Genomic DNA, 6925 nt, shown 5'->3' with positions numbered 1-6925 from the left:
AGGATAGGAACCATCTATAAGTTTCTTCCAAATTACGTACAACTCATTGATAAATAGGATCAATGGGTACACCTATGCCAAAGATTAACGGAGATAAATTTAAATGATGGTCAAGATAATTTTGTTTGGGACCTAACATCTTCAGGGAAATTCACTGTTAAATCAATGTATGGTGACATGTTAAATGGGCATACAAGATATCTTCGTAAATATCTTTGGAAAATAAAAATGCCACTCAAAATTAAAATCTTTATGTGGTTCCTCAGTAAAAAAGTCCTCTTGATCCATGATAATTTAGCAAAAAGGAATTGGCATGGAAACACGAAATGCTCTTTCTATGACGCTGAGGAATCAGTTAAACATTTGTTTATTTTCTGTCTTTTGCTAGGCTTATTTGGCGAGTGGTTTTTGCTGCATATAATATTCCACCTCCATCCGATATCACAAATATGTTTGAGAATTGGCTTAATGGAATTGACAAACCTGATAAAGCTAGGATTCACATTGGTGTTTCGGCTTTATGTTGGTCAATTTGGAATTGCAGAAACATTATTGTTTTTAATAGAAAGGACTCCACTAATTTCTTGCAGGTTATCCACACTATGGTTCACTGGATCCAGCTGTAGCATTTCTTACTCCCGGAGGACCAGCGGGAGTGCATGGTTTCTGAATGCAACCGCCTTCAAATGGTTGCCTAGGATTTTTTCTACCAGGCTATTTGGTGGCCTATTAAGAGACTACATGATGCCTAGTTTGCTGAGTTTTTTTCTCTTTTTCGGTGGTTGATTTTTGTATCGATCCCCATGAATTGTAAACGTTGAATATTAAATTTATTAATAAAAGGTTGTGTGCATCAACCGATGCAGAGGCCGGGGCTCACACCATTTAAAAAAAAAAATCTCCATTCACTGAAGTTTGATCAATAGAAAATTGTAGAACCCGTCCAGCAGACGGCCATCACCCGCAGCCTAGCATGCACCTTCCAGGAACGAATGAACTGAGCAAAAAAAAAAAGAAGGATACACGTACCTAGGGGCAGAAACTCTTCTCTAATGTTCAGATCACCTACAACACCCCACTCATATGCAGACATGCAGTAATTCATACATCTGCCACACAGCACGGCTCCGAACTTTATCTTCATAAATGTTTTGTGTGCAGTTGGCATTATCTCGCACTCACTATTTCATGTTTAAATTCATCTCATCATATAAATAATCCCGGTCGGAGAAAGCCAATAGTTTTATAGAAAAATACTTGCCTGTTTCTATTAAGAGAAGCTTCAGACCATTAGTTTCGTTTGGATGGTGTCCTGCTGGTCTATATGACGATTTGGTCATAGCATTGCGGTCAGCCGGCGGAGACGCGATCCGTGCGTGGGGTGCTATTCGATCCGGCCCGGATTTTTCAGGAGAAGATTTGTGTCGGCGGTTGTACAAAGATTCTTTTTCGATTTTAGTTACGCGATTTTGATCAGACCGTCGTATATAAAACGGAAACCAAAGATATCTTTGTAAGGCGAAAAGAAAGGACGGAATTCCCTGCGTGGCAGTCAACCGCGCGTCCAGTCTGTTTTCTGGCGCGAAGCTCGTGCGGAGCACAAATCAATTCCCTTTCTGCTACATTTTTGTCATTGGAAGGTATACTTGATGTCCCCCATAGGGGCCTCACAGCGATTCTAGCTTCTCGACCGTCCAATCTTCACAGTTAAGCGAATCTGGTCCGTTCATTGTAGGCAGAAACCGAGTGTTCTGATTGGCTCTCCTGCTAGCTAACCCCATGCAACAACCATGTGTTACCAGCCTGCGACTGCACGTGGGTCCCACTTCCTTCCGGGCCCGCACGTCGGTCACTACGGTTGGATTTCGTTCGGTCGGGCTTGCCATCGGTCGTGGAAAAGATCTCCACCCGCAGGGGTAAACTGGGTATTTCCTCGCACGGTGATCGGATGAGACAAAAGTGCAGCCTGTACTGGAGAACCCTAGCCATTCGTGCGGTCTCTCTCCCAATCCCCTCTCGTTTGGCCACCGCCTCCCCATCTCCCGCTCCACACCGTCATCGGCGTCCACTCCGATGAGCCGCCGTCGCCTGCGTCCTCTCGCTCTGGATCATCAAGACCAAGGACGAGAGCTAGCCAAGGAAAAGCGGCTCTGGCTCGCATGGCCGAGACCATCTTCGTCGGCTCCGGCAAGGCAGGGCCATGGGGGTCGGGCGCGGTCTTCCTCAGCGGCGCGCTGGTCGTACCTCGCCGCCTCTCTCCTAGCGGCCGACCCCCAATCCGCTCGCGAGATTCCTCGTCCCTCATCCCGGAACGATTTCTCTTCCGCCCCTTTTTTCCTCGCTCGTTTCGCTTTCTCGTCCACCTCCACTCGCCTCTCGCTCTTGGGATGCGGCTGCCTCTCCCTCCCATGGTCGTTCTCCCGATGTCGCCATGGCTAGCCTAGGGCGCGAGCGCCGCCTCCCTTCATCGCCATGACCGGCCCGGAGCAGCGCCGTCCTTGGGCGTGAGCAAGTGCTTCCCATCGTCGCCATGGCTGGCCCGGAGAGCGCCGGTCTTGTCCGCGAGCGCCGCGTGCGGCACGAGCAGGGCGCCAGCCTTGGGCGGGACAAAAGATTCGTGAAAGCGTCCGCCGGTCCTGCTGGTGGCGTAGAAGAGAAAGGGACGGGCCGCTGCCACCACGGAGACGGACGTGCAGAGGTTGATGTGCAGCCAGGCCACCTCGTCGGTACATTCATCCTCACTATCCCAGGCCAAATAAGGTGCTCATGGCTTCTCCTAATCCTCTCCCCCTTATGCTAACATTTTTCTCTCCCCGTACAATCCTTAGTGTTTGAGTCAGCCTCCATGCCGGCCGCCGTTCATTCTTTGCCCCTCCACCAGGACCCATCTTTGTCACGTATGGGGTTTAACCCCTCTCATCTTTGTATGTGCAGCTGCTATTTATTTTGTGCCTGCAAGGTGTTTGATGAAAAGCTAGTGGAACGATTAATCCATGTAATATTCATTCTACTCTGCTATTTATTTTGTGCCTGCCAGGTGTTTGATGAAAAGCTAGTGGAACAATTAATCCATGTAATATTCATTCTACTGAACAGATTTTCTTTTCCTGAAATTTAGCAACAATGGCTTGCATGGTCCGCTATATCACCTCTCCCTTCTATGACTTGCCTGTAATATATTGCCTCTCAGTTTTGTCAATTGGTTGTGCAGGTTATTATTGCTAAATAGATGAGTGACTCATTGGAAAATATATTCGTGTTGTATTATTTGAAACTCAAGCATCAGATAATAATTCTCAGATTTAGATATCTTGCTACAGTCAATTTTGTACAGATTCAACCTTTGTATACAAATAGCTGAGGTACAGACTCTAACGTTCTCTCATTAGTTCATACTAGCAAGGTCTGGCGCGGCGGCACGCCGCGCTGAATATGGCTTAGAATAAACGCTACATCATCGAACAGAAACGGTTCATTGCTTGGTGAGGCCGTTGATTTGGTTCGACAATCACACGGATGCTGATGCAGTACCGATTACTCTGCTCATCAGTCACAAGAGCCAATAGCTGTGACAGTGCATCATGGAGGCGAAGAAGCATGATCAAGATACTTGTATGCAGCCTTCCAGCAAATGTTTATGCCTAGGATTTTTGAACGTTCTCGTTGGTTGGAACAGTATGTAGTTTCATAATATTATACAGAGCATCCAGAACAATCAGCTGCATCAAACAGAGTATTGCAAAAACATTGGGAGTATGATTAGGGCAATTATACATAGTTAGGTGATGGATACCTAATACTCCTACTACAATACGTCAAGTACTTATCGTGTAGAACAGATGGTAGGTCCATAATACTATACATAACTCACTGATTGGTAGTACTGTACAAAATTATTGCTTCATCGGTTTCTCTCCTTTGCTTTCGGTTCTTGGCTGATCTGAGTCGTTCTTTTAGGTGAATCTTCGTTTTGCTGCGAAAGAAGAATGAAGGTAAAGCCAATTTATTTTCTGACAACTACATTGTGTTTAACTTGTATCTAAATCTGCTGCTTACCGAGGAGTGCCAACATCCTTATTTGCGTGGGAAGAGCTCTTTGTTGACTTGTTTCTTGGTTGGTGCAGTAGCCATGCTTTGGCCTGCCTTATCTTCTTTTCAATTGCAGAGATGATATCCTTGAGTACAGAAAATTGTTGGCTATTCGACGTGTCTTGTGTAGAAACCGTGTGCCGTTCAATTCCTCTATGAAATTAAAGCAATGAATAAACTGTGGTCTTCACTTACCTCTTCTATATCTGATGTTGTCTGATATGGAAATGAGATTTGTAAATGAAGGTGCTGTACATATTCTTGCTTGTCATCTGAATGGCTATGCAGCCCAAGATTCTCCATCCGTTCAGCATATTGGACACTGGAAGGCATTATTGAGTTGTACTATATTCATATAAGCATGAGGTTCTACTGTATTTACCATTGAACTTTAGAAATGCTTGCAAGACTGAGAAATTGAATAAAATGGATAGCAAAAAATAGGCAATCGACTCGCAGAAAATTTTACCACTGTATGAACCTATAGCTATGAAGTAAGGAACAATTTTATTAAAAGAGAAGCAATGCAAAACAGTTTTGCTGCACGAACCTACGAAGTAAGTATATGTTTTTTGCACACAAAATCTTTCATGCTGCTGGTAGTGACACATAAAAGATTAACATACGCAAAGATACATGGACTTTTGAATAAATTAAGCAGGAGATGGAGGGTTGCATGATTATTACTCCATGTAATGTATGTGCAGTAAGCTTGCCCACACTAAGCGCAAAACAGAAACTGATATATATTAAGAACAACTGTTACCAAATAAGAATTATATGTGCTTAACTGAAACTTGTGATGCCATCAATGCTAGCATAACTGAACTGGTTGAAGCAATTAAAGACAATGGAATAGGTAGAAAGTATAGAAGAACATGGAACCTAACCTGAGTATATGATCAAATTTTTTTTTCCATTCTTCATTGACACATTCTGGTTCCCTCGCCTAGGATTCTGTTGGCCTGACACGGAGCACACAGCTGCGCAAGGTGGGTTTAAATGTATTTAAAGTAGTCGATCAGATATTGCAGTAAGCTCACTCAAATGAAAAATGTTCATCCAGAACACCATTACACAGGTCAAACACACTCTAAAAAGTTGGTGAACCAATTCAGCAGTAATTTCCCTGGTAAGTCATATGAACAACTGAATTTCTTACTACTGTGGAGCAAAAAAATCTAAATGGGAGGAACATTCAGTTAGGTAATATTGATGCGCTGGTAAATAAAGATTGAATAAAACATGGTGATACTTACAATGATCCAATGATCAAAATAATCAACACCAAGAAGTTCTTAGGTTGTCTTCTCCTTGAGCTATCCACAGCTGATGCCTGGCTCTCTTGAGAAGTAGCACACGTATGGACCTGAAATTCAAATCATGCAAAAAGTGAAGCTCATGTATCAATGGGTTCCAGTGTACTACAGCAGAACAAAGGCACATGAAATATAACATGCCAAATCATTATGCATTTCTTTGGAGACAGTGATCTGGTTTTTTGTGAACATATCAGTTCCTATAAGGGATGATTAAATATTCACGTAGTAGGGGTACACTTCTGGTTAGTTCAACTGCATTTCACACTCCAGTGAGAAATTGGACCAATCCTCTGAAACATCAGTATCAGTGTAGCTCGTAGCTCAGTAAGGATTTAAAAAAAAAATCAGGGAACATCAATGATATACATATTGCATAACTGGGTGAACTGAATTTTATTTCATGAACTATTGTTGCTAGAATTGAATTACTCATGAAGACACTAAAACAATGGTCAGCAAAACATTCTAGTAATTTGTGCTTGCTTGTGATACCGTTTTATTTGTTTAAATTCTTATTTTTTCTGGGCTTGAACCGGTTTAGTTCTTTCTTGTCCTGGATTTGGACCAGTTTCCAAATGTACAGTGCCATTAAATTGGTAGTAAAATTACCTTCGCCGAATAGCAATGATTAAGACTTCTCAATTTGATCATACCAATTCAGAATTAACTCTAGGGAGGAGAATCGAGATAGAAAGGGAAGAGAAAATAGAGCAGGGCAAACCAATAATTGGAGTGTCTAATCAAGAACATAATATTCCATCAAGTTTCCAGTAAGACTGAGCTTATATGATCACCTTCTTTTATAAGAACAAATAATTCAGTAGAGGGTGTAGGAACGCCCGGAGCATCCGTTGGCCGCCACCGCCAGGAACCCCTCCATCCACCATGTTCCGTGCCTTGCCGACGGTCATGGGCTTACTGGTCGTCATTGGGGCGTCTGCCGGCTACGCCGTGATCCTGAGCCGACGACGGTGCTGGTCGTTGTCCAACACCAGGGCCTGTCAACACCCGCGTGAAAACCAGAGGAGAAATCCTAACACAAACAACCAAATAACAGAGGAATTAAAGCGCTGGCAAGGTGCGTGAACTAACAAAAATGCAATACCTGATACAGATGAAAGAACGACAGGGACGGCGACAGTGGTGACCACATAGCAGTGTGTCCGGCTCGACCAGATGTTGAGCAAAAAGAGAAGGCCAGGAGGACGGGAACCGCAAACAAAGCCGCAAACGATGCCGGCGTCGCAGGGCGGGGACCGCATCATCGAATTCCAGCAGCAACCTAATCGAGCTCGGCTGGATGAGGCCACATACCAGGACACCCCCGCCGCTGCACAACCGGCCTCCTCCAAAACCGTCACCATCCTCCACCACGAACAACCGCCACCACCTGAGCTCCACGGCCGCGGCGGCGGCCACCGGTCTGAGTCCCCTCGCTCGAGGGAACACCCGGGGAAAGTCCCGCCGCGGGCGGATCCGCAGGATTTTTTCCCGGCGGCAGGGAACATGAATGG

The 6925-nt window shown here is 44.5% G+C and overlaps 1 long non-coding RNA gene across 2 annotated transcripts; it reads right to left on the bottom strand.

Moving 5' to 3' along the window:
- Positions 1 to 3404: 3404 nt before the first annotated feature.
- Positions 3405 to 6582, bottom strand: LOC124679277. Of its 2 annotated transcripts, XR_006994901.1 has the most exons (7): positions 6517 to 6582; positions 6206 to 6444; positions 5349 to 5458; positions 4980 to 5072; positions 4285 to 4411; positions 4057 to 4175; positions 3405 to 3973 (listed from the first exon to the last, which is right to left on the bottom strand). It is a non-coding gene; the product is annotated as an uncharacterized LOC124679277 (long non-coding RNA). The 2 variants fall into 2 exon arrangements; XR_006994900.1 differs by lacking the exons at positions 4980 to 5072; positions 5349 to 5458; positions 6206 to 6444; positions 6517 to 6582 and having other exon boundaries at positions 4285 to 4958.
- Positions 6583 to 6925: the final 343 nt, after the last annotated feature.

The sequence above is a fragment of the Lolium rigidum genome, chromosome 7, assembly GCF_022539505.1.
Source record: "Lolium rigidum isolate FL_2022 chromosome 7, APGP_CSIRO_Lrig_0.1, whole genome shotgun sequence".
In the NCBI taxonomy this organism is placed as follows: Eukaryota; Viridiplantae; Streptophyta; class Magnoliopsida; order Poales; family Poaceae; genus Lolium; species Lolium rigidum.
This window is presented reverse-complemented; position numbering and strand designations above follow the sequence as displayed.